Source organism: Dipteris shenzhenensis, chromosome 19, assembly GCF_047967505.1.
Source record: "Dipteris shenzhenensis isolate YYH24624 ecotype China chromosome 19, Dip_SZ_1.0, whole genome shotgun sequence".
Lineage (NCBI taxonomy): Eukaryota > Viridiplantae > Streptophyta > Polypodiopsida > Gleicheniales > Dipteridaceae > Dipteris > Dipteris shenzhenensis.
The window spans coordinates 46,688,186-46,698,068 of record NC_141614.1 but is presented as its reverse complement, the minus strand read 5'-3'; the positions used below and the strand labels follow the sequence as shown (position 1 = coordinate 46,698,068).

Below are 9,883 nucleotides of genomic sequence, written 5' to 3'. Positions count from 1 at the left end.
TAAACTAGTTTTCATGCTTGTTTTGAAAGGATTGAAACAAAAAACGAGATTTCAAGAAAGAAAGAAAACTCACCTCTTTTTTCTGTATTTCTCTTCCTTATCTTTCTCCTTGTCTCCTCAATCTCCTCCTTTCCTTGTCTCCTCAATCTCCTCCCTTCAAGAAGTTGCTTTTGTAATCTCCTCCTTCCACTAACATCTTATTTGAAAAAATGGGTTGTTTCCTCTCTTTTATAGGGCCAGTCCACTACACCGAGTGGGACATATACTATTTCAGGTAAGTGCTTCCTCTTTTTTTCATTTATTATTTTTGTTATTTACATTGGCCTGTAGCTAGTGCCTTAAGTGCTAGGTGCAGTGATGGGCGTAGGAACCCTCTCTTCCCCTCCCACTCTTTTCTTCTTCCCCCTTCTCTTATTCTCTTTTTTCCCCCTTCTCTTTTTTCCCTCTTCTCTTATTCTCTCTTTCCCCCTTCTCTATTTCCCCCTCATCTCTTTTCCCTTCTCTCTTTCCTTTCCCTCTTATTCTCTTACGCTTATGCTTCTCTCATTCCCCCTTCTCTCTTTCCCCCTTCTCTATTTTTCCCTTCTCTCATTCGCATAAGCTCATGCTCATGCATGAGCATAAGCATAATATTCTCTTATGCTTATGCTTCTCTCATTCCCCCTTCTCTCTTTCCCCCTTCTTTATTTCCCCCTTCTCTCATTCGCATAAGCTCATGCTCATGCATGAGCTTATGCTTATGCTCATGCATGAGCATGAGCTTATGCTTAAGTTTCCCCCTTCTTTATTTCTCTATTTCACATAAGCTTATGCATAAGCATGAGCTTATGCGGAAATAGAGAATGAGAGAAGCTTATGCTTCTCTCATTCTCTATTTCTGCATAAGCTCATTCTCTATTTATGCTATTGGGTTGGTAAGTCAGTTTATGTAGGCTCCAAGGAAACCGCATTTGGATGCGGCTAGACGCATACTCAGGTATGTGAAGTCCACATTGCAGTATGGACTATTCTATGAGGCGGGGGTTCAGATACAGCTGCATGGATACACTGATGCTGATTGGGCTGGTAGTATTTCTGATAGACGATCTACCAGTGGATATGTGTTCTCTTTTGGGAGTGTTGCAGTCACTTGGAGCAGCAAGAAACAGCCTACAGTTGCCTTATCGAGCACAGAGGCTGAGTACAGGGGTTCAGCAATGGCTGCATGTGAGGTAGCTTGGTTGCATAAGCTACTCTATGATATGCATCAGTCTACAGATGGGCCAGATGTCATTTATTGTGACAACATGAGCAGCATACACTTGGCAAAGAACCCAGTCTTTCATGCTAGAACAAAGTATATTGAGGTGCATTATCACTATGTGTAGGAGAAGGTTTTACTAGGTCTTATTGATCTAGTTTATGTCAGCACAGAGGATCAGGTAGCCGACATATTCACGAAAGCTTTGGGTGCAGAGAAGCTGTGCAAGTTCAGAGACCTGCTTGGTGTGCAGGAATTAGGATTGAGCTCGAGGGGGAGTGTTGAGATATCGAGCTCCACTCACGATATGCCAGGGTGACCGTTGTGTATTTATGTCACCGACTTGTTAGCTGGAGATGCGTTTGGTACACCGCCCACGAATAATAGCTGGATGACAGCTATCCTTATCTACACTAGTTCATGGCTCAGTTAGTATGCCACCTTAGTTAGTTGAGTTTGGTTTGAGACCCACATATAGGGTTCTTCTACTTCTTTGTACTAGAGTTCTTTTGGCTTTCACAACTAAGAAGAGGAAAACTATTTTCAGCCTCCACCTTTGTGTGTATTCCCCCATTGTGCTTGTGAGAAAGCCTCAAGTGAGACTCCTTCCCTCTCTCCCACTATCTTCACAAAACCTTCTCCCGCACATAGTGATAATGCACCTCAATGTGCTTTGTTCTAGCATGATAGACTGGGTTATTTGCCAAGTGTATACTGCTCATGTTGTCACAATAAATGACAACTGGCCCATCTCTAGACTGATGCATATCATAGAGTAGCTTATGCAACCAAGCTACCTCACATGCAGCCATTGCTGCACCCCTGTACTCAGCCTCTGTGCTCGACAAGGCAACTGTAGGCTATTTCTTGCTGCTCCAAGTGACTGCAGCACTCCCAAAAGAGAATATATACCCACTGGTAGATCGTCTATCAGAAATACTACCAGCCCAATCAGCATCAGTGTATCCATGCAACTTTATCTGAACCCCAGCCTCATAGAATAGTCCATACTGCAATGTGGACTTCACATACCTGAGTATGCATCTAGCCACATCCAAATGCGGTTTCCTTGGAGCCTGCATAAACTGACTTACCAACCCAACAGCATAGCTCAAATCTGGCCTGGTAATAGTCATGTAAATCAAACTTCCTACTATGCGTCTGTACATAGTAGGGTCTTCCAGAAGCTCACCTGCATCTGCGCTCAGCTTCACATTCTGCTCCAAAGGAACTGAAATAGGCTTATAGCCTATCATCCCATATTTGGATAGCATGTCCAGTCCATACTGCCTTTGCAAGAGCTGTATCCCACTTGGTGATCCAATCACCTCAATGCCCAAGAAATAACGTAGCTCTCCCAAATCCTTCATCTCAAACTTCTGCCTCAATATAGCATTTTCACATGAAGGATATCTTCATCACTATCACCTGTGATGATCAAATCATCAACATAAATGACAAGCAGCATAATACCCTTCTTTGTTTTCCTCACATAGAATGAGAAATCTGCCTTGGAAATCTGAAAGCCAATAGTAACAAGATACTGTCCTATCTTGTCAGACCATGCTCTAGGTGCTTGCTTCAAGCCATACAAGGCTTTCTTCAACCTGCAAACAAACTCAGGATGAACAGCATGCACATAACCTGGTGGCTGCTCCATATAGACCTCTTCTTGCAAATCACCATGCAAGAAGGCATTCTTTACATCCATCTGATGTAAAGACCATCCCTTTGATGCAGCCATAGCAATGACTGCTCTTACAGTCGCCATCCTTGCAACTGGACTGAATGTTTCTTCATAATCAATGCCATATGTCTGTGCATACCCCTTGACAACTAATCTTGCCTTGTATCTGTTCACAGAACCATCCGCATTGTGCTTCACCTTATAAACCCATTTACAGCCAATTGCATTCTTGTCTTTAGGCAAAGGCACCAATTCCCATGTTGCATTTGCATCCAAGGCATCCATTTCTTCATCCATGGCTTTCTCCCATTTTTCTTTTCCCATGGCTTGCTCAAAAGAAATGGGTTCTCGTTCCTGTATCACTTTGACCATATAGGCATAGTGAATGGCTGTAAATCCATCATATTTCAGCCTATCCACAGGATACCTAGCTCTGGTAGACTTGCACAAAATAGGCTCACTTCCAGGTGCTCTCAAAACATCCCTGGTCTTCCTTACTCCAGGTGTAACAACAGAAGGAATACCCAACTCATCATCAATGCTCTGTTCTGAGCCACTGGATTCACCATCCACATAAGAGTGACTTGCATTCACATCAAACATGGGCTGATCTACCTTCTCTTTTCCTTTTCGTGATACCTGCGTACCACTATCTGCATTGCTTTGAGGAGATTCTCTTGATCTCAATCTACCTGTCCATGGCGAGGTATGTGAACCACTACTAGAGGACACTGCAGGTCCACTGATATTTTGTGATTGCTGGGGAAATAGAGAATGAGAGAAGCATAAGCTCATGCTTATGCTTCTCTCATTCTCTATTTCCGCATAAGTTCATGCATAAGCATAAGCTTATGCGGAAATAGAGAATGAGCTTATGCGGAAATAGAGAATGAGCTTATGCGGAAATAGAGAATGAGAGAAGCTTCTCTCGTTCTCTATTTCTGCATAAGCTCATGCATAAGAGAAAGCTTGTGCAGAAATAGAGAAATAAAGAAGGGGGAAAGCTTATGCGAATGAGAGAAGGGGGAAAGAGATGAGGGGGAATGATAAGGGGGAAAGGCTTATGCGGAAACTTAAGCATAAGCTCATGCATAAGAGAAAGCTTGTGCGGAAATAGAGAAATAAAGAAGGGGGAAAGCTTATACGAATGAGAGAAGGGGGAAAGAGATGAGGGGGAATGATAAGGGGGAATGAGCTTATGCGGAAAAGAGAATGAGCTTATGGGGAAATAGAGAATGAGAGAAGCATAAGCTCTATTTCCACATAAGCTCATGCATACGCATAAGCTTATGTAGAAATAGAGAATGAGCTTATGCGGAAATAGAGAACGAGAGAAGCTTCTCTCGTTCTCTATTTCCGCATAAGCTCATGCATAAGAGAAAGCTTGTGCGAAAATAGAGAAATAAAGAAGGGGGAAAGCTTATGCGAATGAGAGAAGGGGGAAAGAGATGAGGGGGAATGAGAGAAGCATAAGCATAAGCTTATGCAAAAATAGAGAATGAACTTATGCGGAAATAGAGAAGGAGAGAAGCATAAGCTTATCTCATTCTCTATTATTCTTCTCTCCTTCTCTATTTCCGCATAATCATAAGCATGAGCTTATGCGAAAATAGAGAAGGAGAGAAGGGAGAAATAGAGTGGGAAATAGAGAATGAGCTTATGCAGAAATAGAGAATGAGAGAAGCATAAGCTTCTCTCATTCTCTATTTCCGCATAAGCTCATGCATAAGCATAAGCTTATGCGGAAACTTAAGCATAAGCTCATGCTCATGCGGAAATAGAGAAGGAGCTTATGCGAAAATAGAGAATGAGTTTCCACATAAGCTTCTCTCATTCTCTATTTCCGCATAAGCTCATGCATAAGCATGAGCTCATGCTTATGATTCTCTCATTCTCTATTTCCGCATAAGCTCATGCATAAGCATAAGCTTATGCGGAAATAGAGAATGAGCTTATGTAGAAATAGAGAATGAGAGAAGCTTATGCGGAAATAGAGAATGAGCTTATGCGGAAATAGAGAATGAGCTTATGCGGAAATAGAGAATGAGCTTATGCGGAAATAGAGAAGGGGGAAAGAGATGAGGGGGAAAGAGATGAGGGGGAAATAAGAGAAGAGGGAAATAGAGTTGGAAATAGAGAATGAGCTTATGTGGAAATAGAGAATGAGATCCGCATAAGCTTCTCTCATTCTCTATTTTCGCATAAGCTCATGCATAAGCTTCTCTCATTCTCTATTTCCGCATAAGCTTCTCTCATTCTCTATTTCCGCATAAGCTCATGAGCTTATGCAAAAACTTAAGCATAAGCTCATGCACATGCATGAGCATAAGAATAAGCATAAGCTCATGCTTATGCTCATGCGGAAGTAGAGAAGGAGCTTATGCGGAAATAGAGAATGAGTTTCCACATAAGCTTCTCTCATTCTCTATTTCCACATAAGCTCATGCATAAGCATGAGCTTATGCGGAAACTTAAGCATAAGCTCATGCTCATGCATGAGCATAAGCATGAGCTTATGCTTATGCTAGCATAAGCATAAGCATAAGCTCATGCTTATGCTCATGCAGAAATAGAGAAGGAGCTTATGCGAAAATAGAGAAGGCACTTATGCTTCTCTCATTCTCTATTTCCGCATAAGCTCATGCATAAATAAATAGAGAATGAGCTTATGTGGAAATAGAGAATGAGAGAAGCTTCTCTCATTCTCTATTTCCGCATAAGCTCATGCATAAGAGAAAGCTTGTGCAGAAATAGAGAAATAAAGAAGGGGAAAAGCTTATGCGAATGAGAGAAGGGGGAAAGAGATGAGGGGGAAATGAGAGAAGAGGGAAATAGAGTGGGTAATAGAGAAATAAAGAAGAGGGAAAGTTTATGCGAATGAGAGAAGATAAACTTTCCCTCTTCTTTATTTCTCTATTACCCACTCTATTTCCCTCTTCTCTCATTTCCCCCTCATCTCTTTCCCCCTTCTCTCATTCGCATAAGCTTTTCCCCTTCTTTATTTCTCTATTTCTGCACAAGCTTTCTCTTATGCATGAGCTTATGCGGAAATAGAGAATGAGAGAAGCTTCTCTCATTCTCTATTTCCGCATAAGCTCATGCATAAGAGAAAGCTTGTGCAGAAATAGAGAAATAAAGAAGGGGAAAAGCTTATGCGAATGAGAGAAGGGGGAAAGAGATGAGGGGGAAATGAGAGAAGAGGGAAATAGAGTGGGTAATAGAGAAATAAAGAAGAGGGAAAGTTTATGCGAATGAGAGAAGGGGGAAAGAGATGAGGGGGAAATGAGAGAAGAGGGAAATAGAGAATGAGCTTATGTGAAAATAGAGAATGAGATCTGCATAAGCTTCTCTTATTCTCTATTTCCGCATAAGCTCATGCATAAGCATAAGCTTATGCGGAAACTTAAGCATAAGCTCATGCTCATGCATGAGCATAAGCATGAGCTTATGCTTATGCTTATGCATAAGCATAAGCATAAGTATAAGCTCATGCTTATGCTCATGCGAAAGTAGAGAAGGAGCTTATGCGGAAATAGAGAATGAGTTTCCGCATAAGCTTCTGTCATTCTCTATTTCCACATAAGCTCATGCATAAGTATGAGCTTATGTGAAAACTTAAGCATAAGCTCATGCGCATGCATGAGCATAAGCATAAGCTCATGCTTATGCTCATGCGGAAGTAGAGAAGGAGCTTATGTGGAAATAGAGAATGAGTTTCCGCATAAGCTTCTCTCATTCTCTATTTCCGCATAAGCTCATGCATAAGCATGAGCTTATGCGGAAACTTAAGCATAAGCTCATGCTCATGTATGAGCATAAGCTCATGCTTATGCTCATGCGGAAATAGAGAAGGAGCTTATGCGGAAATAGAGAAGGAGCTTATGCTTCTCTCATTCTCTATTTCCGCATAAGCTCATGCATAAGCATAAGCTCATGCTGGCCTGGTAATAGTCATGTAAATTAAACTTCCTGCTATGCGTCTATACATAGTAGGGTCTTCCAGAAGCTCACCTGCATCTGCGCTCAGCTTCACATTCTGCTCCAAAGGAACTGAAATAGGCTTACAGCCTGTCATCCCATATTTGGACAGCATGTCCAATCCATACTGCCTCTGCAAGAGCTATATCCCACTTGGTGATCTAATTGAGAGTGCTCTCAACGGAAGCAAGAACGGAAGAAGGAGAGAGAGAGAGAGAGGGAGACAGAGAGCCACACAAGTTTTGGTGGGTGCAGAACCACCCTAATCTTCTTTTTCATTCATTTATATATGTGTTTGAGTATTGTACATAACCGGGGTTAAGGCACAGTGACCTTTAACCCCCACAACCTCCCACTTAAAGGACAATGTGCCTTTAAGGGAGAATAACTAGTGAGCATACTATCCAATGCCCATCAATACACGACAATACTCAAACCGCTGACTAGGTAGACTCTTCGTCAGCATATCTACAGGGTTATCATCTGTATGAACCTTGACAAGCTCTATGCACTTGTCCTCAAGTACCTCCTTGATGAAATGGTACCTGACCTCAATGTGTTTGGTCTTTGAATGAAAGATCGGGATTCCATGCTAGCTGAATAGCACTCATGGAATCACTATGCAATGTCGGTACACCTGTCTAAATCCCCAAATTTCCCACTAGCCGATCAAGCCATATAGCCTCCTTGCAACCCTCTGTGGCTGCAACATACTCAGCCTCTGTGGTAGACAAAGCAATGCACTTCTGTGCACGGCGACACTGCACCACCTGCAAAGGTGAACACATAACCAGAAGTGGATCTCCTACTATCCACATGCCCTGCATAGTCTGAATCTGTGTACCCAAGTACACGCATGTCTCCTTTTCCAAAGCAGATGCACATCTCCTTGGTACCCTTCATGTACCTCATGATGCACTTAACTGCCTCCCAATGCCTCTTTCTTGGATTAGCCATATATCGGCTAACAACTCCCACTGCAAATGCAATGTCTGGTCTAGTAGCTATCATAGCATACATAAGACTCCCAACTGCTGATGCATAAGGAACCTTGGCCATCATGGCCCTCTCCTCATCTGATTTGGGACTATCTGTATGACTCAGTTTCACATATGGAAGCAATGGAGTACTCACTGCCTTCCCTCCCTCCATATTGAAACGCTGCAATACTTTTGTAACATACTCTTTTTGTGAAAGCCAAAGGAGTTTCCTACTCCGATCACGCGTGATGCGCATACCAAGAATATGGCCTGCAAGTCCCAAATCCTTCATATCAAAGGCCTCATGCAACTTGGCCTTTAATGCATCTAGCTCATAAGTATTCTTGCTAGCCAATAGCATATCATCCACATATAGTGCCAGGATTATCAAGCTACTATCCTAAGCCCTTTTAGTGTAGAGGCAGTGATCAATTTCACTCCTTCTAAAACCCTGGGACCGAATGAAAGCATCAAACTTCTGATACCATTCTCTAGGTGCTTGCTTAAGACCATAGAGACTCTTTTTCAGCTTGCAAACTAAATGCTTTTTGCCCTTTTCTTCAAAGCCTTCCGGCTGCACCATGTAAATTTCCTCATGCAAATCCCCATGCAAGAAAGCTGTCTTGACATCCATCTGCATAAGCTCCATATCCTCTGATGCCACTAGTCCAAGCATGCATCTAAGTGTGGTCATCTTCACAACCAGAGAGAATATCTCATCAAAGTCCACACCCTTCTCTTGATTGAACCCTTTAGCAACCAAACGGGCCTTGTACCTAGGCACATCATCACCTGTGACCTTCATTTTGTAGACCCATTTACATGGCAATGCTTTCTTTCCATGTAGCAAAGAAACCAAGTCCCAAGTCTTATTCTTCATAAGTGAACTCATCTCTGATTGCATAGCATACTCCCACTTGTGTTGATCCTCACGCATCATAGCCTCTTTGTAGCAAGAAGGCTCCCCGCAATCAATAAGCATCACATAGTCTACCCCTGGAACAAACCTATCAAGCGGTCTAGACACTCTAGATGATCTTCTCAATGGCATTTCAGCTTGCTGTCCCACCTGCATATCAGCCACATTTGGCTCATCATTTCCACCAATAGATGATCCATCATCTACCCTTGATTGTATATTTGTGGGAGTACTTGGTGGTACCATTTCTTGCACATTTGGTGCATGGACAGCTTGCTGTCTATCAACATATGCAAGTGGATTCACATCCTGGAAAGTGATTCTCCTCATTTCCACATCCCTCATGGGTGCCTTATGCATCTTCTTCTCATTGAAGACCACATCATGGCTGCGTATGATCTTCTTTGCTTCTAGATCCCAGAGATGATAGCCCATCTCTCCACTTTCACCATAACCCAGAAAGATGCATTTCCTAGACTTAGGATCTAGCTTCTTTCGAAGCTCTTTTGGCACATGTGCATATGCCTCGCACCCAAATATACGCAAATGAGAGTAAGAGGGCTTCTTGCCACTCCATTCCTCTTCAGGAATACCACCATCCAAACTCTTGCTAGGTGATCTATTGATCACATGCACTGCAGTCTTCATTGCCTCAGCCCAAAAACCACCAGAAAGACTGGCATTGGAAAGCATGCATTGCAACCTTTCTTGAATGGTACGGTTCATTTTTTCTGCAACTGGATTTTGCTCTAGAGTACGAGGGGATGTGAGCTCCCTCTTAATCCCACGTGTATCACAAAAATGCTGAAAGTTATGAGAGAGATACTCTCCACCATTGTCAGTTCATAGGCATTTAAGCGTTCTACCTAACTGATTCTCAACCAAGGCCAGCCATTTCTGAAATACCTGGAACACATCACTCTTCCGAGCTATAGCATAAGCCCACACTTTCCTAGTTGCATCATTAATGAATGTCACATAGTATTCAGCCCTGCCTAATGACCGTGTAGGCATGGGACCACATACGTCTGAATGCACCAAATCAAGCATTTCAAACTCTTTCTTTCCCCTTCTTTTAT

At 42.5% G+C, this 9,883-nt stretch overlaps 1 non-coding gene across 1 annotated transcript; it reads left to right on the top strand.

The window, feature by feature from the left end:
• The first annotated feature begins 5,528 nt into the window (after window positions 1-5,528).
• On the top strand, window positions 5,529-6,077 carry LOC147890546 (small nucleolar RNA snR86). The gene has a single exon (XR_015542823.1). It is a non-coding gene; the product is annotated as a small nucleolar RNA snR86 (small nucleolar RNA).
• Window positions 6,078-9,883: the final 3,806 nt, after the last annotated feature.